Here is a 27,737-nt window from a genome sequence, read left to right on the forward strand (position 1 = left end):
TTCTTGTTTTTGTTTTTCCGGAATGAGGTCTGAATTCATCTGAATTGTCACTAAAAGAGTTAATATTCAGCACACCTGGAACCATTTATTTTTCTTACTGTCCCATTACACAACAGAATACTGCATTCCAAAAACAGCACTACTAAGCAAAAGAATCAAATGATCCCAAGGGATGATGCTAAATACTTCTGGGTTCAAGTGCATTTCTTAAATTATTTTTAAATGACATTTGGCTGGTATATATGTTTAAAAAAATAAAACACACACACACACACACACACACACACATACAAACTGTTCACTATATAACCTCTCTCCTGTACCAGACATACACACAAACTCCCATTACTGTCAAAGGTATTAAATCCACCATATTGTACAAGAAAAGGATAAACTACATTTAAAGCTTTATGGGAAAAACACAAGGTCAGGACTTCCAAAAAAGAGGAGCAATAAGTCAAAGAATGTTCATGGAAAGCTCACAATACAGATGATGTAGTACTGTGTGGCTATGTGCATTGTAATATAAAAGAGCCAAGCTGATTTTATTTCCCAAAAGCTTCAAACTACACTGTCAATGATGCATGAAACATACATGTGGTGAATTCATAACATTAAATAAAGAATTTGTATATATTATTTTTCTTTTGAAACTTTTTCCAAATGGCAAGGTCATATTTGAAATCTTTGAGAAAGGGATAGGGGAGTAAGTTTAGGTGTCTATTGAGACTTCATTAAGAGGTAGTCACTAGGGTTATTAGTGGCTTTCTGGTAAGGAAACCTGTAGTATCTTGGTGCTGAATGTCTACCACACTATTTAGAGGGGAAAGAAGAAAAAGAAAAAAAAAAGAATGAAAAGAAAATAGGTTGGATTTCAAGAAACTCACAGTCTAGTTGGTGAGGAAAGACAAAAAAAATAGGGAGAGATATACGGACTAGAAGGCTAAAAGATCATATGTGAAAATTATACTAGAAATATCATAACTAAATCAAATGACCAGTAAATGCCATGAATTCAAAGGAAGGAGGGAGCAATCCATTGCTTAAGAACCCTTTGGAAAGGTCTGGTGAAGGAGGGGGTAGGAGGAATTTGTATGATAAAAAATAGATCCAAAATCTAGAGGAAAATATATTACTCGCGTGGAGATATGTGGCTAGGTGAGTACTGGGCATTATAGAAATGTGTCCTTGAACACACATAGTTTGTGCTGCTGTCCTGATTTAAATAAATGTTCAACTTTGGATCAGTAGAAATTTCATTGTTCTCAGAACTTAATGGAAAAATAGGCAAATGTCTCTGCCCAGCACGGATTCCATCTGTTATAATACAAAACACTATATGTGGAAAGTTATTCCTCCTCCAAAAGCAGAAGCTGAATCTCCATGAGTTTTCCTCTGCTCTTTTTCTATGGCCAGTTCTTAAAAATTCTCATTAAAAAACTCCCTGGTAGACTCCACTCCAGTCACCAAAGGAATGCTTGGGATGAAGAGTCTTTCTAGGAGCATGCAATGCCACAGGGAGGTCCTCAAGTCACCAGCAAAATACAATGATAGGGAACACAAAGCAGAGTTCTGAGATGGCTGAAGATGTTCACAGGTCGACTAATCCAGAGCAAAGGAAGACAAAACATATCACAAACAAAGCTACAAAAGAGGCTGGGTGTGCCTGAGCAAATTAGGTGAAGAAAGAGCAGGGGGATGTGGGGGGGAACAGTGAGGGGAGGAGAAAGGTTTCTTGTTTGCCCTTCATTCCCAAAGAGCACCATGCCATCGGGAGGTGAGTCAATGACACACAAGTGAATTGGATTTCAAGGACAGAGGGTTGTGCAGTTACTGCTAGCCTCACTTTTCCCTCCAGAGCCATTTGGGTCTAGTGGCCAAATAGAGATCAGGATGAATGGAGATGGCCCTGAATAAAGAGAAGGAAGAGGAGGAGAAGGAGGAGGAGGAGGAGGGGAAGAGGGGAGGAAGGAAGGGCCCACTTATCAGATCTAGGGGTAGCCAAGATAAGAATTCAAATTTCAATGGGTTGCAGGTAGTCAAAGAAAAATAAGTAGGAGGAGTGAGAAGGGCTGTCATCAGAGCATTTTATCTTTAAATGACATGCATAATCATATCCAAATTGGCATTAACTTAAAATTTTTTCCTGAGTTTGGTATTTTTGGGGGGCTTTTCCCCCCCATTCAGAAGGATTCAACTGACAGCTAATTTCACTGAAGCTTACTTGGATGAAAAAAAAGGTGGACTACACCCAAATTATGGTCCATGTGCCCCACCCATGTCCTTCAAAACAGGAATCCCAATTCACATTGGCTCATACTCACACATGCTGATTTAGTACACAAGTTCACAATTATACATCCTATGCTGGCTTGTATGATTCCTGAGAAAGCTGTCACCAGAAAAAGAGGGGGAAATTTTCCAGTTTCAACTTTTTTTTTTCCTTCTGCTTTCAAGTATGTGAACATACTGTAACTGGTTTGGAAATGATGTGTTTCATCCTCTGCATGGCCATTTACTGTTCTGATTGCACCAACTTAAGGAGGTCAGTCAGCTGCCCTAGATGGGTTTACCATTAAAAATATATTTGAAAATCTATCTGAAAAAAAGATGAAATCCAGTGCAAGCTAACAAAAGCATAAATCTCTTTACAATTACTGAAATGAGCTAAATTACAGTGGATGCATTATTATAATCTAAGGTGTAGTCTATGGAACCAATCTGAAAGTCCAGGACATTTGGACTTGGATATAAATAGCCAGTCAGGATTACAAAAATTTTGGTATAACCCAGAATTAAATTTAACCACCAGGAAAGACCAGAGAGGCCGATATCACACTAGGGCCCATCAGGACAGCTTTTCAACCTCATTTCCTTAGGCCTAATGAAAGAAACAGCAATCATATAGCATCATGCGGATGGAGGTGGGGAAGAAAGTCTTCCCTTCATTCTCTCCTCACTCACAAATCCCTCTTACTCTAGAACAAAGCTTCTTAAATTGTTGATTTCAATCCTATATGGGATTATATAAAATTTTTCTGGCAAAAAGGAGTCACAAGAGAAAAAAGTTTTAAAAACCCTGCTCTAGAATACCCAATACTTCAAAACAGATATTTCTTACTTTATTTGAAGAATCTCTCTTAAGCCAAGTTTGGACGTAGACCCTTTAAAAAATTATTCCTAGGTATATTTCATTATGTCATTATATTTCATATGTCATTAAAAAGAAAATGTACATACAATATACTTAAAAATGAACAAGCAGACAAACACTGTCAGATACTTAAATGAAAACCTTATTAAAAATCAAATAATTTTTTGTTTTTAAAAATGCCCTTTCTTTTTGGCTATACACATTCCAACCAGTTATTTCTATATCAAAGAAGAGAAGTATTCTACAAACAGCCTGACAACAAGTGTGCTCTGCAGAGTCTTAATAGAAGGAACATGGGGATATGGAATCAGAAGACTGAGCTCTGGCCTTAGTTCAAACTCAGATTCTTAAATGGAGAGATAAAGCATAATGTTAGTGGGCTCAGATTACTCATGTGTCAGATGGTAATAACAATCTCCGCCCTACCTAACACTCATTACTTTGATGGGATTGATACATCCACAAACATTTATTTAGTGTCTAGTATATGCCTGACAATGCAGATACAAAAGACAATGCAACAATTCCTTTTCTCAAAGAGCTCAAGAGCTCTAAAAGCAGACAATCTGCAAATTTATAAGCACATGCAGAAAAAATACAGAGAATAAAGACAGCAAAAGAGTTAGTTGGGATAGATCATACTATATTGAAAAAAACATTGTGCAAAGTTAAAAATGCCATACAAACACAATGGGTTAAGTTGTACTACTGCCAGTAATTTCTTCAATAAATAAGGATCTTTTTGTGCCCTTTCTAATTATTATAAAAGGCAGAAAGATAGAAATCTCATATAAGAATAAAACAATCTTGGTTTCCTAAATTTAAAATTCATGGAAATTTGATTGAGACATAATTAATAATAATAACAAATTCCTATGTGATATATGTTCCTAGTGATGACCAGTGTATTCCACTATATCATCTTGTTTTGGAGAAACTGCTATGTTACCATTATTATGCTTTGAAACTGCCCAATTTACTGAAGTTCTGAAAATTACTCTTCAACGAGAAAGATGTGGCTCAATTCCACCTTCTTGTAGATAAATGTATGGAAATGCAGAAGTAAAAGCTAGACTCTTTAAAAAAAAAACCTGCCAAACTTTTTTTTTTTTTTTTAACAGAAACTACCAATAATAGTTGCTTTCTTCTTTAGCAAGTAATGTTGCAGAACTATATTGATTCAAGGAAATGGTTTAAATTAGTCTTGTTTGATAAACAGATCTGTTTTAGAACCAGGATGAGCAAGACACTTTTCAATCTACAAAAAAGATTCAAACACCGAGAAACAAATGATAAGCTTTGTCCCAGAAGGCCAAGGTACATACAGGGCACAAAGTGGAGCCTAATAGAGTAGATTCTCCTACTGGAATTCACTAATAATAACATTCATTCTTAAAGCCAACTTGGCAACCACCTGTAAGAAACATAAGATCTCCACTTAAGATGAATGTGCTTTTATAGGAAATTTGTTATAAGAATAGCAGAGGAGACAGGTTGGGTGGAAAGTGTACTCAAAATAATGGCAAATGTTCCTGTTACTCAGGCATGCCTCTCACTGACCTCAACCCAAATTTTTCCATTGAGAATAGATGTGTGCAAGGATACTGTTTGAGGATGTATTCTGATGGAAGTGGATCTCTTCGATAAAGAGAGCTAATTCAGTTTCAATTGATCAAGGATGGACAGAAGCAGCTACACCCAAAGAAAGAACACTAGGAGATGAATATAAACTGCTTGCATTTTGTTTTTCTTCCCGGGTTATTTATACCTTCTGAATCCAATTCTCCCTGTGCAACAAGAGAACTGTTCGGTTCTGCACACATATATTGTATCTAGGATATACTGCAACATATTCACCATGTAAAGGACTGCTTGCCATCTGGGGGAGAGGGTGGAGGGAGGGAGGGGAAAATCGGAACAGAAGTGAGTGCAAGGGATAATGCTGTAAAAAATTACCATGGCATGGGTTCTGTCAACAAAAAGTTCTTTAAAAAAAATAAATAAATAAAAAATAAAAAAAGAGAATAGATGTGTGCAGTTGAAAAATCTTATCTGAAGGATTTATACCTTTTTAAATCTTTGCTCAGCACATTCATATGCTACCATTAAAAAGAAAATGGCATATGAGGTACTTAAAATGAACAAGGAGGCAAACGCTGTTAGGTATTCAAATGAGTGTCTTATTAAAAACCAAATAATTGTTGGGGTTTTTTAAACATCTATGTGGAGAGTGAGTCGGTGATTGTTAAGGTAAAATTTATTCAGTCACAAAGCTAGTATGTATATGTCCGAGGCAGAATTCAAACCCAATTCCTCCTTACTCTCTCAAGCCAGTTCTCTAACCAAAAATTCAAGCAGGAAAACTAAAAATCTTTCTCAAGGAGAATACTCACTTATTCATTTTCCCTTCTCCACCCTCTACCAACTGTCACTATCCCCTTTTACCAACGCACAACAATGTCTCTACTTTTCAGTGTGACAAGGGATACTCCAGAGGCCTTATAGCCTGTTTTAGTGAAAAAGTCTTCATTAGAACCCAGGTGTCTTGATTTCCAGGTTAGTAGACTTTCCAATTCAATTTGACAAATATTGATTAAATGATGTGCTGTGTGAGAAGCACTACATCATACATCTTCTCTGACTCAAGTCAACAAGTATTTATTAGACACCTACCATATGCCTAGCACTATGCTAAGTACTAGAGATACAAAAAATATACCAATGGAAAAAAGCCCCTATTCTCAAGGAATTCATAGTTTAATGAGGGGAAGACAGCCCATATATAATTATGTCACAGACAAGACAAATTAGAGATAATCACACAGCATAAAGAAGAAAAGGTGGGAGTTCAGCTAAATCTTGAAGGAAGCCAGGGAAGCCAAGAGGTGAAAATGTGAAAGTAGAGAATTCCAGGCATGGGGCACAGTCAATGCAAATGCCCAGAGTCAGGAAATGGAATGTCTTGTACCAGCAACAACAGCAGCACCATGTCCTATTTCTAGGCCTAACCAACAGGCATATCATAGTGTCTGTCTCTCAGCATATGGGAATATTGGTTATTCTCAGATAGTTTCCATTGTCCTTTCAATCCATTGTTCCCTAGTTCTTCAATGTTCTTCCTGAGATGCAATTAACTAGAAATGTCCAATTCACAATGAAATTGTGATGTTATTTCAGAAACCACAAGAAAAATGCACAGAACTTGTGTATCTAATGCTTGCTAGATTTCATTGTAGAAATATTTAGTGAAGAAACATTAAAAACTGATATAGAATTTAATGGCATGGAATACTGCCATCAACTCTGTTATCCACAGTGATGGAAGGGACAAGAGCATAAACAAGTGAAGCAATGCAAAGCAGTGATGGCAGGCTTTTCATTTCATTGAAAAGGACTGGTGGAGGCAGGTCCAAGATGGCAGGGCCAAGATGGCGGGGCCAAGGCAGGAACTCATCTAGCTTCTTCCCCAAACTGCTCCAAATTCCTTTAAATAATGACTCTAAACAAATTTTGGCGCATCAGAATACCCCAAAAGACAGAGTCAAACATTTTTCAAATAAAGGCAACTTAGAAGCTCAGCCGAAAGTTTGTGACAACAATCTGGGGAGTCTAGCATGCAGCCCCAGTGAGGGACATGTCGATGCTCCCAGAGCCTGACCAAGTCCAGGCCCAACCTCTGAATCAGCAGTAGTGCTAGAGGCTTCTGGACCTCTTAACTGGGGCCACCAGGGAGGACCCAGAAAGTCAGCAGAGAGGGTCTGTGGCAACAGAATGAGTTTGGTTGTTCAGTCGCAGTGCAGACCAAATCAGCAGAGCTCTAGCCCTGGCCAGCACACTAGATCTCAAAAATCTAAAAAAAAATTGTTTTGAATGTAACTGGGGGAAAACATTGAATAAATAAAATGTAAAATTTAGAAAAAAAGAAAGGAGCTGGGAATTAGGGTTCTCAAAATTTGAGTTGACTAGATATTGGTTTCACTTGATTTCATTCCTTCTTCTCTTAAACTATTTCTGTAAGCCCTGTAGAATTTTTTATATAATACACACACACACACACACACACACACACACACGCATCTAATTATGTAATTTCCTACAGAAAATAGGAAATTAAAAGATGATATCTAAAAAAGAAAACTCACGGAGGTAGAGGCTAACTAATCCCTCATTTTGCCCCAATCCCAACTCCCCAAAACGAAATCCACAAAAGGAACACAAAACAAGTCCTTAAAAGTCTAAAGTATTGTCCTGACTGAATAGGTTAACCAACTGAAGAACTGAACTGTACTAGGTACATAAAACAAGTCCATTTCCATAGCTGTCCATTTGGTAGAGGCTTGAACAACAAAAGTCAACTTACTTATTAAGTTTTCTTGAAGTTCTTTGGCATATAGAAGCTAAAAAACAGCAGTTGTAAAAGTGATAGGATTAGAGCTTTGATTCAGGTAAGGGTTAATATCCTGCAGAGAAGGGGAATATTTTCGCCCTTTGGAAATGATTGGGATAACACACCCACTATGGTTTGGCTAATTATTCATCCCTGTGTCCTCCAACACAAGGGCCATTCTTAATCCCACTCGCTTCCAGGATGGTACTATTATTCTACGGAAGCCTTGAGGGTTCCAGGCTTTTGTCAGGTAAAATGAATGGACACAATTGTGTTTTTAAACAGTATGAATAGGTTCTACAGCAGTGCACAAGATGGTAAATGAGATTTAGCTTCATGCTTAGTAATTTCCCCACATCAAAGAGGAAATGATGTCTTAAAAAAAAATTTTAACCTGTTGAGTAAAACACATCAAATGACTTAAGAGATAAACATCTTTGACCAAATTGTTGATTGATAAGATTGAAATGACTCAATGAGCACTTATAACTTAAGCTACTTTGTGCCAAGCATGGGATCAGACACACAAATACAAAAGTAAGGCTTGAATCTTACTCCTCAAGGAGCTGACCTTTTCCTGGGCAGGACAGGAGATGTTCATAAATAAGGAAATATTGGACATATACAGAATGAATATAAAAGGGAGGCTGGTAAGGGAATGGTAATAGAAACTAATAACTGAGAACGAGGTGAAAGAGGAGGCTATTTAGCTGTACATAATAGGGAATTTCAAGGAATAGTTGAGGAAAAGGAGCATCCAGGCATTGGAGCCCACCTAACAGATGTAAGATGAAATTTCCTGCAGTTGTCTATGTGAAAAGAAAAAAAAAAAGAGTAATGTGTAATGAGCCTGGAAAGGCAGACTAGAGCTAGAGTAGCAAATATTTTGATATATGAACATTTGTATTTTATTCTAGACACAATGGGGACCTTCTTGAGCAAGGAAGAGACAGGGTCAGACTTGCATTTTAGGAATATCAGTTTGGCAGCTGGGCAGTGGACAAATTTGAAAAAGGAGAGACTGGGTTCAGGGTCACTAATTAGGAGGTTACTGCTGAAAGGTGACAAGAATGCTTTATAAAAGAGCAAACAACCAAAGAATAATAAAAATTAAAGAGAATCAAACAAGACTATTGTATATACTCTTTAGGATAAGAATCCTGTTTGATTTATTTTCAAATCTCCCTCAGAACCCAATGTAATATACTGTAGAAAACAGATAATCAAAGCTTGTTTTATTATTAATTTTAAAATACCAAATCATTTTCACTTAAAAAGCAGAAATAAGTACATTCTAAAATACATTTAAAATAGCTTTAGAATACCTTAAATTTTGTTTGTTGCTCAAACTAGAAAAACTACATTAATTGATAAAAACAGAAAATTCCAAGATTTTATATCTTTATTAATAATTTAACTCAGGGTAATTTTCACTTTTGTCTCTGGTTGTTCCCAGGATTTCTGGGGCAGGGAAAGAAGGGAATTGAGGAAACCTACAGCTAGCTAATGCCATTAGAATGAATACCCTGACACATGGCACCTTACTTGAAAGGCTTCAGGAATCGTCTTTAGCTACATTAAGAAATATCAAGTTGGGCATAAGGTGATGAATTTTTAAAATTTTAAAATTTTCGTTTTATTTTTAATTCATGAAATAAAACAAGGATTTTTGTAGCATAGTAGGATAATACTAAATGATGGCACATAACATTGCAAATCTATTATGTACAACTTTTAAATATAAAATATAAATTTATGATGTAATTTTTTTTTCTGTTCTTCCAATACTACCCTAGAGATGGCTACCACTCTTAAAGAATAGTCAAATTGGAGAGGGAGAGTACCCACACTGATAAAATCAGAGATCCAATATTAAACTAAATATTTGGTTAAAAGCAAGAATAGGAGCTCCTTGTTTTCTGGCCTTCTCAAATAAGATATTTGGGAAGTGCTTAGCACAGTGCCTGGCACATAGCAGGCATTCAATAAATGCTTATTCCCTTTCCCTCCTACAGTCCTCTTCTACTGCAGCTACTTCTCTTGCAATGGAGTAAATTAATTCAGACAGCAAACATATTTGAGGAGAATCACAAAAATAATCTTCTTTTTCTTTAGACATAAATATTACTTTTAGAGTGGTTAGGCTAACCCAAACCATACTTGTGTTTGTTCAATTATAGGTCTCAGAGAAGACATATGACATGCTGATTTTGAAAATTGCTGATAGATACATAAGATCATCATAAAAGAATTTGAGGAAGGTCTTTCATATAGTCACATGCTTAGTTTGGTTTTCTGATACTGTTTGGGGTTATGCATCATAAAACTGGGCTGAAAGACAATATCCTAATTCTTAAGCCATAGACTAAAATAATTATAATAATATTAATAATGATATGGTACTCTCTAAAGTTAGACAGAATCTTTTCTCAAAACTGCCTAAAGCATTTTTATAAATTCATGTTCATAACATCTTGGTAAATTAGAAAAGGAAATTTGGAGATTTGGAAGGAGAAATGGAAACAGAGTGAGGTTATGTGACCAGCCCATGTCACATGGTGGATTTGTGGAACCTAAACCAATTCTATTAACTCTCTGTTTACTTGTCTCATGCAGAAGAAAAATGCTGTCAAGATTGTTTTTAAGATACAGCAAATATTCTAAAGTGATCCTACATCCTGCACTGGAAAACAGACCAGTGCCATATAGAACACAGCTCTTCAACATATAGCATCAATTAAAGCAATGTGTTCCCACTAAGATGGACTCTAATTTCCTTGCACCCTCAACACTATTTGATTCTTCTCAGACTTACTCAGTTAAGCATTTACTGAATGCCTATATTTTGTTGTTGTTTTAGTTGTTCAATTGTTTCAGTCACGCTCAACCCTTCATGACCCTATTTGGGTTTTTCTTGCCAAGGATACCGTAGTGGTTTGCCACTGCCTGATGCAGTGAATTCATTTTGTCAGACTACATACCACACCAATGCTGGAGATACAAATAAAAAAAAAAAATCAAAATCTCTGTCCTTCAAAGAGCTTATAGTCTTGGGAGATAGAGGATGGTACCCAGTCACTGTCAAGTAAATACAGTATAAAACAACAAAAATATATTTCCTGGAATTTTCATTAGAAGAATTATTAAAGTGTTATCTTTTTAAATGGAGTAAATACTTAACAAACCAACCTTTAGAAATAGTCTAAATTGGGTGGAGGGAAAGTTGCATGCTATTAGAAATCATCTACTTCCTCTTCTTTTCTTATCCTCCAATATAAACAGTTTGAGTCTTTAGTCCTCACTTTGCACCCATACCCTAGAACAGGATAGGAAGCCTTAATAAAATTTCCTCTTTTACCTTCCAAAACCATTTGCATGTACATATCCAAATTCTATACTACTCACATCATATCCTCAGTTGATTTCTTCTGACCACATGAATAGAATTTTCTAGATAATATACTCATAAAAAAACAACACAAGTTCAAGGCCTTCACTACAAGAGTTGTCCATGAAAGAAGTTGCTTTCAATTTGCTTTTTGTTCAAGTCATCTGTAAGGGCGATGGTGAAATTGACACTGGATTCGTGCTATCATATCTTACTTACATATCTGGTTTTCTTTGTTAATGTTTAATAGACTTAATATATTTTTCTACAGTACTTAAAAAAAAAAAAAAAAAAAAAAAAAAAAGCAACAGCAACAACAAGAAATCTAGCTCTATCCAAGTATTCACGTTATTGTTCTTTATGGTACAGCCACTAGTTCTTCTGTGTTCCCTTACTGTGGATGGAAGATAGTCTTCTCAACCTTTCTGAGTTTAGCTTCAGAGATTTTTGTTTTAATCTCCACTTTGTGTCTATGAGACATATTAGAAGTCTATTATATCTAAAAGAAGTGCTAAATTGGTAATTTGGGGCCATTTGGGGCTATCTAGGTTTACCCAGTCAGGGTCCCCAACAGATACATTACAAGATGGTAATACAATTAGCTTGCCAGGTTCATCCACTCCATTGGACTCCCTTAATCCTAAACCTCCCCACTGCAGACATAAACCATTGGAAAGTTACCATTTCCCTGTTTCTATAAGAAGAGAGAGTCTCAGACCCAGAAGCAACTAGAAAATTACTTAAGATATTCTGTCCCTCTCTTTCTGGATCTCTCTTTCTCTTTCTCCCTCTCACATGCCCCTCCCCTTACTTCCTAAATAATGGTGACAAACCCCACAGCAGTGTTAGCAAAGTAACACCATTCACTATTTAGGAATAAGTTGGGAAGAAGGGAGTGGGAAAGATGCCCAGTGCTAGTGAAAGAAAAAAAATTCCCTTATTTTAAAACTTGTTTGTCTTTTTTTTTTTTTTTAAGGCCATTTAGATCTGAAAACAAGAGAACAGCTATCGGTTCCAATGACTCAGAAAGTTCTGTTCAATCACGAGACAGATGTTTTAAGACCATCTGTCTATCAAGATGAAAGGAATATGCTTTTTTTTTTTTTTTTTACAATAGAGAGAAAAGTATATAAGCCCACTCAAAATAACATGTTTAGTTTCTTTGAAGTGAAGTAAATGGAACCAACAAATCTGTTCCCTGAAACAAAAGACAAAGATTTATTTTTCCAAATGAATGCATTACTTCTAGTCTCCTGATAGAACAATATTCAAAAGAGGAGCGAAGAAGACTGGATACAGGAAGAAAGCTTTGTTTTACAGTTCAGAGTACAACATAATTATTAGGATGCCTATGCTACTGATTAAGAAACATCGAACACTTTGCCCAGGATTACAAACAGGAATGTTTTTAACCTAAATCTTTGGACTCCTCATCTTCCCCTACAAATATTCCCTTTTATTTACCTTCCCACTCTTCCACTCACATTGGCTGACAACTCTGGAGTCATTTTCAACTCCTTATTCTTTCTTTCCACCACATTCATATCCAATCAGTTGCCAAATTCTGCTGCTTCTCATGTCTGCAATGGCTCTTCTCTCCTTTGACACTGCCAGGACCCTGGTGCAAGACCATTAACTACAATAGTCATCCAGTTATCCTCAGGTCTCTTCCCATTCTAGGATTCTCCTCCCCTTGGTTATCAACACTCTTCCTAAAGGGCAGGTTTGATCATGGCACCTCCCTATTCAATAAGGTCCAGCTGCTCCCCATTACCTCTGGGATCAAATATAAAATTCTCTTTCACTTTTAAAGCCCTTCCATCATAAGCCTTTCCAGTCCTTGTTCACCTTCTACATACTCTGAGATCCAGTGACACAGATGTTGTTACTTACAAAACAACACATTTTCTCTGGCTGTCCTCCTCATCTCTTCCTTCAAGTCTTCACTAAAATGCCATCTTCTTCAAGACATCCTTCCTGATGCTCTTTTATATTATGACTTTCTCTCTTCAGTTCTCTCTAATTAATCCTACATATATCTTGTCTGAACCAATTATGTCCTCCATTAGACGGTGAGCTCCTTATTTTTCTTTGTATCCCTAGCACTAATCAAGATATCTAGAACCTAGCAAGTATTTAATAAAGACCTTTCAGCACAATGCTTTGAAAGCAACCTCTCTATGAGTTAGTAAGAAGAACAACTTACCAGAGATTGATTCGAGTTTAAAGCCAAAGGATGAACAAGAATTGGGATGCTAAAATAATGGTAACTCTTACTGATAAGTGACCACAGTTTAAAGTATATGAAATACTACACATACGTTGAAATGAGACTATTAGGTCAAAGGAGAGACTATAAACATAAAACGTTGGGATCAAGATGCCAACAAAACTTATGAAACCTGGAACAGGGAAGTCAGGGTTAGAGCTAGAAAAGAAACCGGTATAAGACAGCAGTTACAGCCAGAACTGACCACTCATCCCCAGGGAAGACCCACAAGGGCAGCCAAGCAGCAGGTTTACAGGACTTTTAGATTTATTCTATGAGCTGTCAAATAAATGCTGGCTCTCATGGGATTACTTCAGGGCTCTCTGGCTCACTCTATGTATGAGTGGAAGAATGAGAATGCCAAAGGCCCCGGCACACTTCTTTAAGTCAATGAAGAAAAGGCATTCAGTCTTACCTTTCCCTTCAGAAAACACCTATAAAGTTTGGTGTTTGTCATAGTATGTATCTACCCTGTTACTGTAACTACACTAAATTCTAAACTACAATGTGTCTAAAAGGGAAAAATATTTTTTTCTCTATGTAGCTATCAACCCCATTTGGAAAGGCTGAGGTGGCTATGTTAATGTATCTTTCATAAGAAGACTACTGATAATTAAATCTAACTTCCCTAAAGATGAGTAAATGGAGAATAAATATGGGAGTAAACATAGCTCTAACTAAGTACAATTAGGGGTGAAACATAAAATCACTTTAACAACATTTCAGCAATTTTTTAAAAAGCAGAAGTGCGCAGTACAAATTGAGTAACACTGAAACAATCTGAAGTTGCTTTTGAATCATTTGAAAAACCTGAATATGTTCGGTGGTTTGGGTCACTCATAGAGAGATACCATTATTAGCTAGAATATATGATCAGCTGTAATTCTTTTTTCTGTCCTCAAGGAGCTTCCAATCAAATTGGGAAGGAATACCAAAAGAAAGAAAAATTAGAATAAGTTACATTATGTATCTAATGTGAATATACAGGAATTCAAATTATGTCATATTTCCCAGCAGAAGGCAGTCCCTGGTACTTCTAAAACTTCTTAGAACTATGTCAGAATTCTATTTATCTCAAGTGGCTCAGATAGCTGTGAATCCCAGAAGCTATATTACCATTCAGTTCATATTTCCCCACCTTGTCTGCAAGGATATCACAAGATAGTCTGTCTGATGCCAGGCAGAAATAAAAATGGACTGTGTCTGATAGTCTCCTGATTTAGCAGATAATAGTTTCTTCCAGACACATAGAAACCTGCACAGCAACCAGCAGAAGGTGGCAGAAGGAGGGAAGGGAAGAAGACAAATGGGTTCAAAAAACAGAATCCTGATAGTGGAAGATGCACCTAGATAGAGAAATCTGCATGGTCATTCTTACTAAACAACACCTGAGAGGAGGTTAAGGAGAGTAGGGAAAATCCCCAAAGTTGATTCAATTTAGGAAGGAATGGAGCCAGGGCAAACAGGAGGGAGGTAAGCTATGATGCAGCTCTATCATATGCAGGAGATTGATCTCAGGCAGGGAACAACTTAGGCAAACGCAGGAGGACATAGTGCTAGCACTATGTTCTCTACCATAAGTGTAGAGAACATTCTTGGTGGGATCTACTAAGGACAGGGACATGCTGGGATGGGACTTGGGAAGAATTTTCCCAAGCCTAGTGAAGAAGCTGCCCAGCCCTAGGCATGAATGGACTAAAAAGACCCAGGGATTACACAGCTAGCTACTACGAAAACCCAGGCTTCCTGACATTCACCACAGTGCTCTTTCCCTACAACATCAATGAATTTCACAACTCGACTTTTGGAAATGTTTTGCATAACTTCACATGTGGTTTCTTAATTGTGGGTCGGGATAAGGGAAAGAAAGAACCTAGAACTCAAAAATCTTAAAAACAAATGTAAAAAAAAAAAATGCTTTGAATGTAACTGGGAGAAAATATTAAATAAACAATTTTTTAAAAAAAAATCAATGAATTGACCAATCATTGAAGTACTGATTAAGCATTCATGGACCCAGCCCTTTAAATGCCACATGAATGAACTTATCTTTATTCCCAAGATGCTTACATTCCAAACAAGCTTCCCTTTAAGATGTGTGATCTGCCTTTACCAAATACACTGTCCAACTTGAGCCCCATCTTTAGAAGAAAATACTATTTTAAGGTCACAAGTTAGCCACCTTTGGAACTCAATTCACCAAGGCCTACTCTGTGCCTGGGCATAGTGCTAGTCCCTGGGGATACGCAGACAAAAATGGCAATGAAACTAGAGAAGCACATTAAGTTCTGGGAGAATGTGACAGACAACCTTCATTCCACATACAGGTCTCTAAACCATTAGACCAAAATGCTTTGGAAAATCCAAACCAAACCCATTTCTCCCATGATGAAGACAAAAATGAGAAGAATGTTTTCAGAGGACATTATAATTATCTATTATTTATTTGTAAAAATAAAGGTCATGCCTATCATCTGCTTTTGCTTCCAGCACACATTTAATCTAGACATAGTCCATAATGTCTATTTTCAGGTTTCTTCAATGTTCCCAGACTATAACAAATAGAGAAACTCAGGAAATATAAACCACAGAAGTGTGGTTAATGACAGAAATCTAATGAAAAATGCCAATTTGGGGCTATTATGGTTGGCGTGGGTAGGATAAACCATGAGCTATTATTGTATTTAAACCATATGCCCCTTTATAAGAATGGCAAGATGGTGGAAAACTCCTAAAAGAAACTGAATGAGCGTACTTCTTGTGTGCTACTGATTATAACCAAAGATACTGCCCACCTTTCAATATACTTCAAATGCTTCTGATGTTGCTTCTCCTTAACTGCCACATCTTATCACTTTTGGAGTCTCAAGGCAAGCTTGGTTTACCAGCTGTGCATCATTTAAAAGAAATTAAAGATAACAAAGATCTAGACAGGGTGCCAAACTGAAACCCAAGCTGCCAAGCAAAAAAGACACAATCCAACCACAAGCACTCAAGATGTGTTCATGGAATCCTGCTGTAGTGGTTTGCAAATGGGGAAAAGAGAAAATCTGGTGTTCTCAGGGCGGGACAACTCTTCCTTTAATTACCTAGAAGTCCTCTTAAATCATATGCTCCCTCAAAAGAAGAGAAGCTTGCTGGAAAATTCCTGAAATGGATTTTTTCCCCCCTTTCAACTTCCATCTCTCCTTCCAAAACTACTGTTGCTGGCCTGCTGTATCAGGTAGACAGAAGTAGAAAGATAATTATGTGACAATTGAGAAGGCTGATGTAAGCTGATCATATCCAAGAGAATTGAGAGTTGTTTGGCTGTGAATACACTTGACACAAATGAAACATAAACCTGTCAACTCTTCATAGCAAAAAATTATGAAATAATCTTTAGAAAATGGTAGTTGTGACAATGAATGCATTCACTTTTTTCATCACGGTTCTGGATATAGTTTTTCTCTTTATCAAAGAGAAGGAAGGTACTTCAGAGACGGTCAGTGAACACTGGACTCTCATCTTACATATGAGATAAGGGACTGGTCCTAGGCATTTTAGCTCAGGACCTTTGACTCCAAATCTAGTACTGACCCACTATTTAAAGAATCTTACTTTGCCTATCTTTTGTTTTTAAATCACATAAATCTCCCCCTGTTCTCTCTCCATCTCATCCAGGTGCCCATTCATATCATAAAGAATTTCTATGAATCCACTTTTAAGTGGAAATATAAGACAAAATAAAGACCACCCCCCACAAAAAAAAAGATGCCTTTTATTAAAGAATTGTTCAACTTTGTATATGAGAAAAGTGAACGAACAGAACTGAGATTTGGAAGTCTCAACACTTTAATAGCCTTTTAGTTACTGCCATTGAAAATACCCCATATAATAATGGGAGACTAGGGAGTGTTACAACAGGAAGCACAACTATTTTCAGTACCACATAGATAACCTGGATAATGATAACTAGATGGTGCAATGGATAGAGCTCCAGGCCTGAAAGCAAGAAGAGTCATATTCATGAGTTCAAATCTAGCCTTGGATACTTCCAAGATGTGTGATCCTGGGCAATTCATGTAACAGTTTGCCTCAGCTCCTCATTTGTAAAAATGAGCAGGAGAGGGAACAGCCAAACTCTCTGGGGTCACAGAGCTAAGAAAACTGCAGATGGGGTCACAGTCTTGGGTATGACTGAAACAAATGGACAATAATAAACCCTGATGCCTATTGAAAAAGTCCAAACCAGTGCTGTCTATATAGAATGTGAGACCTTTTACCCTGATGCTAAAAACTTCCCAAGGAAAGGGGGAAAAAAGAATCATTTCCTATAATATCAAGGTCAAAGCAAGGCTCATGGCTGTTATTTCTATAAACACTTATCCAGACATTTCACTAAAATAGTAAGTGGCGTTTGGTTGAGAAAATCATAAATACAACTCTGACAATAGCAAGGGCACTCCTGGAGAGTTCATTCCCAGGAGTTCCTTTAGTGGGGCACGTCAGAGGGCTTGATTAAAGACAATGAAAATAATATCAACGGGTAAAAATCATACAGGATCCCCTCCCTCAATTCTTTGGTGGAAGTGTACTTAAAGTTACATAAAGATGTAAAATATTACATACAATTTTTGATTTTTTTTCAATGTACTGATCAGTCTTGCAGATTTTTTTTTCTTTTTTTCTTAAAATTATTATAATTTGTCATTTGGGATAATTCCCTTGGAAGGGGAAGGATTGAAGAAGGGGAGATTTCAATAATATAAAAATAAGGTATCCAAAAAAGTTAAGAAGAATGACTAAATTTGCTTGATCAACAAATATACATTAATCATAAGAAAATTTCCACATATGCCCACCAAACTGGGAACGAGCCCACCAAACTGAGAATGAGGGGAGAGAGTTACTAGCTTCTACAAGGCATATAAAGTGGGAATGTAGCAGTCTGCTTACAGTAATGCAGAAGAAAAATAATTTTAAATTCTTTCTTCAAAACTTAAAGGGGGGAAAAGGGCACAAATATTTAAAGGATGAAGCTAATGTGTTAAATTTAATTTCCCTGTGCTGGGCTTAGGGTCCACCTAATATTCAATGAGGGTCACACAAACACCCATCCAAACAGAAAATGTAAGTAAGGAACTGTGTAGAAAAGGATCATTTATTGCCTTTGATATAAATCAGGGGCCACCGGCAATGATCATACCTGACCTTAACTCTGTATTGTTTGTCACCATGGCTTCCCTTTAAACTAGCCAATGATATGCCCTATTTCAATTTAAGCAAATCAGATCTTCATTCTGTCAGGATGGGAATGGACATAGAACATGCTTTACTTACAAGGAGTAAATTCTAACCTTTTCAAAATTCAATTTAAGACACACAAAAATCTAAACAATTTTGTCACCCTTGTCAACGACATTCAAACACTTGAAATGTGTTTTTTTCCCCCCAAACTGATATACTCCAAAGCTGTATTGTGTAATTTATGTATCACTGACTTGAATGGGGCTGCAATTTTAAGTGTTATCATCTTATTACAGATAGTTACTTTTTTCATGTTTGTAAAGTCTAAAATTAATTGTTGCATTTTTTAGAGGTCAAGGAATTCTAGCTCTATTATTTTTCTTAACTTTAACCCTTCAAAAAATTGAATGATCCCCTCTTTACCACATTCATTATGTTTGAATGTGTAAAGATGTTGATGGAATTTAAGCGATCCTGTCCACCCAAATAGTGTGGGAATCATCCTACAATCATCTATAACTGAACAATGTAATTCTATAAGGACCCACCCAAACAAACACAGACTAAAAATAATAGATTGAAGAAGTTAATGATAAATGGTTTCTTTTTTAAAAACTTGGGACACTACCTATTCATGACATTTATATCTACATCCGCTAATTTTATATGAATCTACATTAATCATAAAGATGATTTTCTCTTTGCTTTCCAAAAATCATTCTTACTCATGAATGTATATGACATCTGGTTTCATCTCTGGTCTTTTATGAGGAAAGGAGAATAAGCTGAATTATGCAAAATATCTTCTTTCCAGAGAGGAACAAAGCCTATTAGGCAAACGTAGGCAGAGGTAATATACTCTAAACAAAATATTGTTTGGCCAGAACTATACACCTTACCACGGCATGGAAAAATTCATAGTTTACATGCTGAAAATCAGCTACATAAATGCACAAGTCTATTTGGATGTTCACAGTCACTTAATATTCAGAGTTATCAGTATTTGCTCTGGAATCTTTAACTGAACTGCTTCTCACACTAGCATCTTGACATTCTTGTTCCTACCATCACCTCTGGCTAATTGCTGATGTTGGTTGAATGGATCTCTTCTTTGTATAAAATAGATAGATAGATAGTTCTTTTAAATTGGAAACAATTTTAAAATATGGTCTTTTTAAAAATTGGTGACATGAGAAAATTAAGTGGTTTTTTGTGGTTGGGAGGGCTTGCAATGGAAAAACACTGGAAACTTCTCCAATAAAACATAGAGGGTAAAGCAAGAATGCTAATGTTCCCCCTACTATTTAACATAGATATGGAACTTCTAGGGATGCAAATAAAAGATAAATTAATCAAAATACTAGTTAAGGAGAAAAACTCTATTTGGAGATAATATGATTATTTACTTAGAAAATCTGCAAAAGAACTGAGACAATAACTTAAATAATAGTAAAATATGAAATAATTCCAAAAATTAATCAGTATTTTCTTGTTGTACCAACAACAAAAACCAGGAGGAAATGTTACACAGAGAAATCTCCTTCAAAATAACTACAAAAATTATCTCTGAGTCAGTCTATACAGCTGAAACTTATGTAACTATAATTACATATCTTCGAAGATTTTGAGGAATATGGTTAAACTTATATGAATTGATATCAAGTAAATCAAGCAGAACAAGAATAATATACAGAAATATCACAAAATGCAATTAAAAAATAAAATCGAATGGTAATTATAATAACCAATGTTAATGTGGTGAAGCAACAAGGAAAGTACTTTCCTCCTTTCAATGGATGCGGTACTACAGGTTATTTCCATCCATCTAGGTTGCATACACTATCAGACAGCTGCTGTGCCAATTGGTTTTGTTTCACTATTTTTTTCATTTATCACAAGGAAAAGTTCACTCTGTGGGTGGGGTTATTAGCAATCATGACTATGATATAAACACAAAAGGCTTTTTATATTAAAGACAATAAAGATTTTTCCCTTAAGCAATGAAAATTACAGAATCTCAGGGTAGGAAGGACATTCAGGGGATATCTACACCCCCCTCCCGCCCCATCATCAAAAATTAGCTTGTTAACAACCGAATTTAGAGCTAGAATTTAGGCCCTGGTTTGACTCTTTAGTCTATTGTTTTATCTCCCACTTTAAGGATGAGAAAACTGAGGCACAGAGATCAGTGACTTGCCCCAGTGGGAGAGTAGATGTGCATCAGGAGCAGCCAAGTTTGAATCCTGCCTTAGATACATATTAGCTGTATCACTTAACTTCAGTTTTCTTATCTGTAAATTACAGAAAAGTAACAGCACTCACTTCAAAGGATTGTCATGAGGAACAAATTAAATAATATAAAGCACTGTGCAAACATTATAGTAATACATATGTAAATGCTATATTCATTATTGTTTGCTATTGTGGTTGTTATTACTTAGGGTTTACCTTAAGTGGCCATTACATCTTTTCTGGAAGGCCTTCAGTGACAGAGGAACTATTTAATAACGACCTGAGGCAAGCCCATTATACAACTCTATTGAAAGGTTTTTTTTTTTTTTTTTTTCCCCTCTTGCAATCTTCGTAACAGGTCTTTGTGAAGGAGAATGCAAGAAGATTGTGAAAAAGTTCTAGAGAGACAGATGTCATATGAAGCATATAGAATCCAAAAATACTTAAGGAAAAATTAATATGTGTATAATGAAGAGCATTTCTTCCTTAAAGTTTCAGGGAAGAAAATTGGCCACAAAATTATACATAATTTATGTTTTAAATATTTTTATCATATCACAGAAACTTAATCTTTAGAATACAAACACAAAAATTTCCAAAGATGCCACTAACGAATTAACTATTACAAAAGCTTTCTTGACATGGCTTCCGGTGAGTGTGATTCAAGGTGCAAGCATCCCCTCAGATGAATATTCATTCTTCTAGATTGTTCGCTCCCTTTTCTCTGGCAGTCCAGGACCAGCTCAGCTGCCATCTCTCCAGAAAGATTTCCTGACCACTTCAGCCCCAAGGAATCCTTTTGGTCTCTCAAACTCTCACACACTAGATTTGAAAGTTAGAGCAGTGAATTTGAATCTATGCTCTATTGCTTAATAACTGGGTAACCCTGGGCAGGGAGGAGATGCAGTGATCTGAATTCAAGTTCAGCCTCAAATACTTACTCTCTGTATGACTCTAGGCAAACCACTTTACCCTGTTTGCCTTTGTTTCCTCATCTATAAAATAAGGTGGATAGGGAAACGGCCAATCGCTCCACTATCCTTGCCAAGAGAACCCCAAATGGAGTCATGAAGAATTGGACATGACTAAACAAAAAAGCACATGGGTAAATCAAGTTATCTTAATGGGTCTTGGTTTCTTCACTGGAAAAATGGAGGCAATAAATGCCATTTGCGAGGAAAATCTTTAGAAATTTCATGGCACCACAGAAAAATGAGTTACTATTACACCATTCAGAAGTCAATAAATTATGTTTTTTGTTTTATTTTGTTTTTGGTGGCCATTCTTTTATTCCTATTTGATGTCTCAACTGATCAAGGTTTATTCTCAACCAGTTCATAAGCTCTGAGAACAGACATCATACGCAGTATTTCCTTGTGTAATATCTTTCAAATTAGTATTATGTTGTTTTAGTTTGATGAATGAAGGGTGTAAGAGTGTGTTTCCAGTACTGGGTAATTCTATCTGATGTAGAGATATGGAAAATGGTTTATGGGGCACATAAGCTGGGCCTACAGCTTTCTTTGCAGAGAGCTGCTGGCATTTAGCCATTTAGATTCCTAAAGACTGAGTTTTGCTACTGCTTACTCTAGAAAAACATGTCGAAGGAAACACTTACAAACAAGGATTAGGGAAAGAAAAATCATCACTAAAAGACAGACTTACATTACTGCTCAACTGCTAGTCCAAGTCAAGACAAGGAGCATTTATTAAACACCTAGCTAAGTTTACTCTGTGCTGAGCACTGAGGATACAAAGACAGACAAAAATTTGGCTTTGGGATTTAAGCTCAAGTATTGAAGGAAGCCAGAGAGGCCATAAGGCAGAGGTGAAGAAAGAGAGTAAATAGATGGAAGGGAGTCAAGTCCAGGAAGCCTGGAAAGGTAGAAAAGGGCCAGGTTGAGAAAGGCTTGCCAGACTGATAAAATGGTACATTTGAATCATCTGTTCTGCAATGAATTGGAAGGAGTGATTCAAAGAGAGCTGACAGTTCTGCTCATCTTACTTTTCTTCTTCTTCCCTAAGGGAGGGAGGATGGGAGTTCTCATTATAATTCTTTTAACTGGAGCCTAATGGCTAATCCTGGATGGAACTCAAGAATTTTTGTAGTGCTTTGAAATCTCAAATCAAAAAGCAAAGTATTATACTGCAGTTATATGTTTTCCACCTTTTTTTGTTTAAGACAATATATTAAGGGAATTTAAGGTCAAATCTGCAACTCTTTTTTTTTTCTTTTAATGAAACTTATGAAATAATGGAATTTATTCTGAGAAAGTTCTGCTTGTACTCTGTTTTTTTGGCCAAAATCCATTACCCCATACAAATGGACAACTTCTTAACCTAAGATTGCTCATTTTTTCCCTCCTCAGATTGGCAATGAAGTGGTTTTCACATGATCTGTGTCACTGATTAAATCTTCTGAATTACATTGTAAGAAGCATCAGAATCTGATTTTGCAGAACTACAATAGTGAACAACTTACTAACTAGACTGATAAAAGAAAATGAAAATATAAAACCTTTTTCAATTAGAAGCCTAGTGTAAAAGTAATGACTTTTTTTAATTTTTTCCACAGTGGCTGAGTTTAGATAAATGTTTCAGAAACAATTTAAGCATGTAAGGCTTATAAGTGGAAGAAAAATTCCTTTAGTAAAATAATCATTATTCCTATCTATTCTTACATACTCAAACTTTACATGCAGAAACCCTTCATACCAATCACAAAGCAAGGACTTGTAAAATATGACCATTCAGGGGGGAAAAAAAGAGGAGCTGCTCAGGGAAAAGTCAATTCAGTAGTAGACTCAAGATTTTACTGAGGTTCTTAGATTACAAATTCAATACACTTTCTACCATATAACTATGTTTATGTAAGGACTATTCAACAACAAAAAGTGATCAAGATTCAATTCGATTGGATACTATAGTAAGTGCACAATTCACTTCTTAACAGATCTCTACCAAGATAAGCTTTCATATCATCTTTAATAGTTCAAGTGTGGTCCTGGCTTCAGCTGGGATGATAGCTTTCCCAAGGGCTCCACTTCCACTGAGTCACATTTCAGAGCTGAAGGGGCCTGTGCCACATAGAGGTCAGCTAATCAAACACTCTTCCAAAGAAAAAAAAAATTGTTGCAATTCAAATTCAGCACGTTTAAATGGCTGGACAATGACTACACACTTTGCTTTCTGAACTTGTTTAGAACACAGATTTTCTATTTATGCCATTGTGCCACAGTTCTCTTTTATCATCCTGACTCAGTTTCCCTAATTATCCTGCCTCCATTTCCCTGAATTGTTCTGCTTCAATTGTTCTGCTCAATCCTGCAACACCATGCCTCCCTCCTAATCATGATGATCCAGATAAGAAGAAAGACCTATTTTAGGCATCATCAGAATGTTGGATGCCTCTCCCCATTCTATAATCCCAATTATCAGATGTCCCCCATGCCTCCCCTCACACTGTCAGAAGCGGGCTGTTAGTCCCGTGTTCCCGCTCTCAGCACCCTGATTCTGCCTCTGCCTCGGTCTACCCCCTGTAAATGTCATTGAGAACTCACATTGTTTGCTGGATTCTTGGAGAAGATAGTCTCATTCAGTCCTGGGACCAAACCATGGATCCATTTGGTCCCAGAAAATCTCTCCCTTTCAAATAAAATATTAAATATTCTGTAATCTCTATCTTGCCTCAGTTCCTCTGGCATTACAATGCATTGTGTGACCTAGGAAAAAAATACTTAGTTTCTTCATCTTAAAAAGAAGTAGACTGAATAACATTATCTCTAAAGGTCCTTTCAACTCTAAATGCTGTGATCCTGTGAATCTTTGGCCCTTCTCTGTTTACTATGGCAATCCTCCAGGATTGGGATGGTGGGAAGTGGGGCAGCAGAAGGGATACTGGAACAGGTGTCATAAAGTAGGGACTCTAGTGTATAGAGTACCAGGCCTGGAGTCAGGTGAGACTCACATTCCTGAATTCAACTCTGGCCTTAGACAGTTTCTAGCTGTGTGACTCTGGGCTAGTCATTTAACTCTGTTTTCCTCAGTTTCTTATCTGTAAAATGAACTGAAGAAACAAATGGCAAACCCTTCTAATATCTTAGCCAGGAAAACCACAATTGGGGTTTCAAAGAATCAGAGATGACTGAAATTACTAAACAACCAAAAACAATAGAATCATAAGCTCTGTCTGGTTTCTGTGACTTTCTGCCTGAGTCACCTGGTTAGTTCTCTTTCTGAACTTCAATTTTTTCTTGTATAACCTGAAAGATAGAGGCAGTGTAGCTAAAAAGCCACCCTGAGGAACAAGAAGATCTGGATTCAAATCCTGCCCTTGATATGTGCTGGCTATAAGGCCTGGGGCATGCTACCTAAACTATCAGTGCTCTAAATGAAAAGATACTTGGCTAGACAAGAGCCAGATTAAAATGTGGCTGGCAAATATTTAGCAAAATGAATAAAAAACATAAGAAGACACAGATAACACCAAGAAAGCTTGTGTATTGAACAGCAGCCTCGGTTTCTATTTGTCAAGTCTGGTGACACTGCTCTAGACAATTCCCTAAGGCCAGAAGCACAGTACCTCTGTAGCTCACTTATGACTGAGCAGAGAAGGTGACAATGACCTGAATCAATAAATGGTGTTTCCTTCTCCAAAGTTCCACTAGATCAATAATCACAGGTCCAGTCAAAAAAGGAGGGGAAAACAGTGCAACTAGAATAACTCCCAAAAGTTCCTTCTGGTACTAAATTCTGTGAGATTTAATCCAAATGAAGTCATCGTTCAGAATTTACCTCAACAAAAGGTTTAGATCACAGAGCTGAGGAAAAAGAAAAGAGAGAAGTTTTTACATTTCAAGAAAATCAAGTTGATAATTCTTGCTTGGATACTTATTTCTTGGGGCTAAAGAGAACATGCCTTTGGTTAAACTTAAGTGTTACTTATTCATTCTTAAGAAGTCATAGAAAGTCAGCTTAAACTGTGAATCATATTGTTGGAAAAAGAATTATTATAACTACCTGCAATATTTTCTTCTCCAAAACTTGGAAAAGAATGCTTCACTGACTTCTGTGTTAGCAGAACTGAGTCTTCATTTCCACTACACTGTATGCACCTGGAGTTCTTAGCTACTTTTTTTATTTAACCACAGTTCATTTATAACCCCCAGACTTAAGCCGCCGGACAAGGGAGTGACCCAGACTCCTTGTACTGCTCTCTGGCTGAAAGAGGTTACTCCCTGAATCATAAAGAGTGAGTCACTGCCAAAGTTGGCTGATGGGAAGGTCTCTGCTGGGGCACACCGTGACCATAAAAACACCATCACTAATACTCTCAAATCAGTTTGATTTCTTTCCATTTTTATATTTTAATTTGATGATTTCCTGCCAACCTCATAAATGAAAATATAGAGAATTGTCTGGTTCAGAGGTCTCAATCTTCAGTCAAATCACTTCCTACTGTAGACACTAGAAGGTCTGGATTGATCCCAGGGATTTATTTATATTTTTACTTTGAGAAACCACTGGAGGTTCTATAGTTCTTAAGATTATGCTCTGTGTTTCTTTAGCATACAAGACCACCTAAGGGAGAAACTGAACTAACACAAGTGCTAAAATTCCATGGCTGACGTCCTTCATTAAAAGGAAAATGAATACTTGACACCAGGACTCATCAATAGCATTCAGTATCCTTTTTGGGAAAACTCTATAGTTCTACAACATTCAACTGAATGTTGAATGTTCACTAAGTCATACTATTTTCAAAACTTTGGACTGATTGCATATGACTTAATTTTTTATTATCTCTGGACCATTACTTACTCATTCCTTTTTTAGATATTTCCTCATCCCATCTTTCTTCTTTCTATTCTATCCCTCAATTCAATTCAAACATAAAATACCTACCATGCTCAAAAAAAAAAACCAAAACAAAACAAAACAAAGAAAACAAAATCCTGCACTTTTTCCCTTGCACAGTTCCTTCCTTCTTCCATCATTTCTTGGATGAAGGTGATTTAGAGAACTCATAGAAAATGAAAGAAAAGGTTGGTTTCTATTGCTTTCTCATAGTAATATTGTCTGGGCTCCAGGAAAGGAGGACCAAATCTCATCTTTTTTGCTACTGATCCTAACGAAGGCACATGAAATCCTTCCATGGATTGCAGAAACTGGATTCTATAGCCTCTTATGAAGAAGAGGAAACATTGTGAACGTAACTATTGAATTCTATGCTGTTTTGTGCCATTATATAGCAGTATCAGGAGTTGGTGACTTTCCTAAGATCACTTATCTCATTAGGAAGTGCTTGAGAGTGTGTGTGCTCTCTGCTCTCATATGGAAGACTTGGATTCTAATCCAGATCTGCTCATTCATTATGTTACCACAGACACAGCCTCCGGTTCTTATACAAGGAATTTGTACTAGATGATTTGAAAGGTCCCTTCTCATTCTAAACATAAAATATATAGAGAGCCAGTATTTCCCTCACAAAAACCAACAATGAGACAGACAGAGGCATGTATTCTACTTTAAATAAAAGAAATACAGATGCTAAAAGATAGCCAATTCTAATGCATATTCTTTATGATACCGGAGAACTACAGGAAAAAAAAATTGTCTACTTTGGTCTGGGTACTTCTCTACTTGAACATGAGTCTTCCTCTGGCACTCACACTGTGCCCAATGCTAAGGATGCAGAAGTAAGAATCAAATAGCCCCTCCCTCCCCTTGAGAAGCTTACAGTCTACCATGGAAGCCAGCATGTGTCTATATAAGTAGATTCAAAGCAAATACAAGGTAATTTAGGGAGGTGAGGTACCAGAGGTTAGGGAAACTCAAGAAAGATCTCATGTAGCACAGGAAACTTTTGATTTGGGATTATAGTTCCTGCCACAGACCCATTCTTTGACATAAGAAAGATGGCTGTCATTTACCTGGGGTTTCACATACTGAAACGAGCCTTACTGCCACCAAATCAGGGCTTGAAGCAGCTACAATGAGTCTTAAATTGCACTATGAGAGGAGGTGAAATGAGAAAGTACATGAGAAGCAAAACCATTTGGTCTCTACTCCTATGTGT

General features: G+C 36.7%; 1 protein-coding gene across 5 annotated transcripts in view; it reads right to left on the reverse strand.

The window, feature by feature from the left end:
* The window catches only part of BANP (BTG3 associated nuclear protein), a 244,254-nt gene that overhangs the window by 12,069 nt on the left and 204,448 nt on the right, over positions 1-27,737 (reverse strand). The window lies entirely within an intron of this gene.

The sequence above is a fragment of the Antechinus flavipes genome, chromosome 2, assembly GCF_016432865.1.
Source record: "Antechinus flavipes isolate AdamAnt ecotype Samford, QLD, Australia chromosome 2, AdamAnt_v2, whole genome shotgun sequence".
Lineage (NCBI taxonomy): Eukaryota > Metazoa > Chordata > Mammalia > Dasyuromorphia > Dasyuridae > Antechinus > Antechinus flavipes.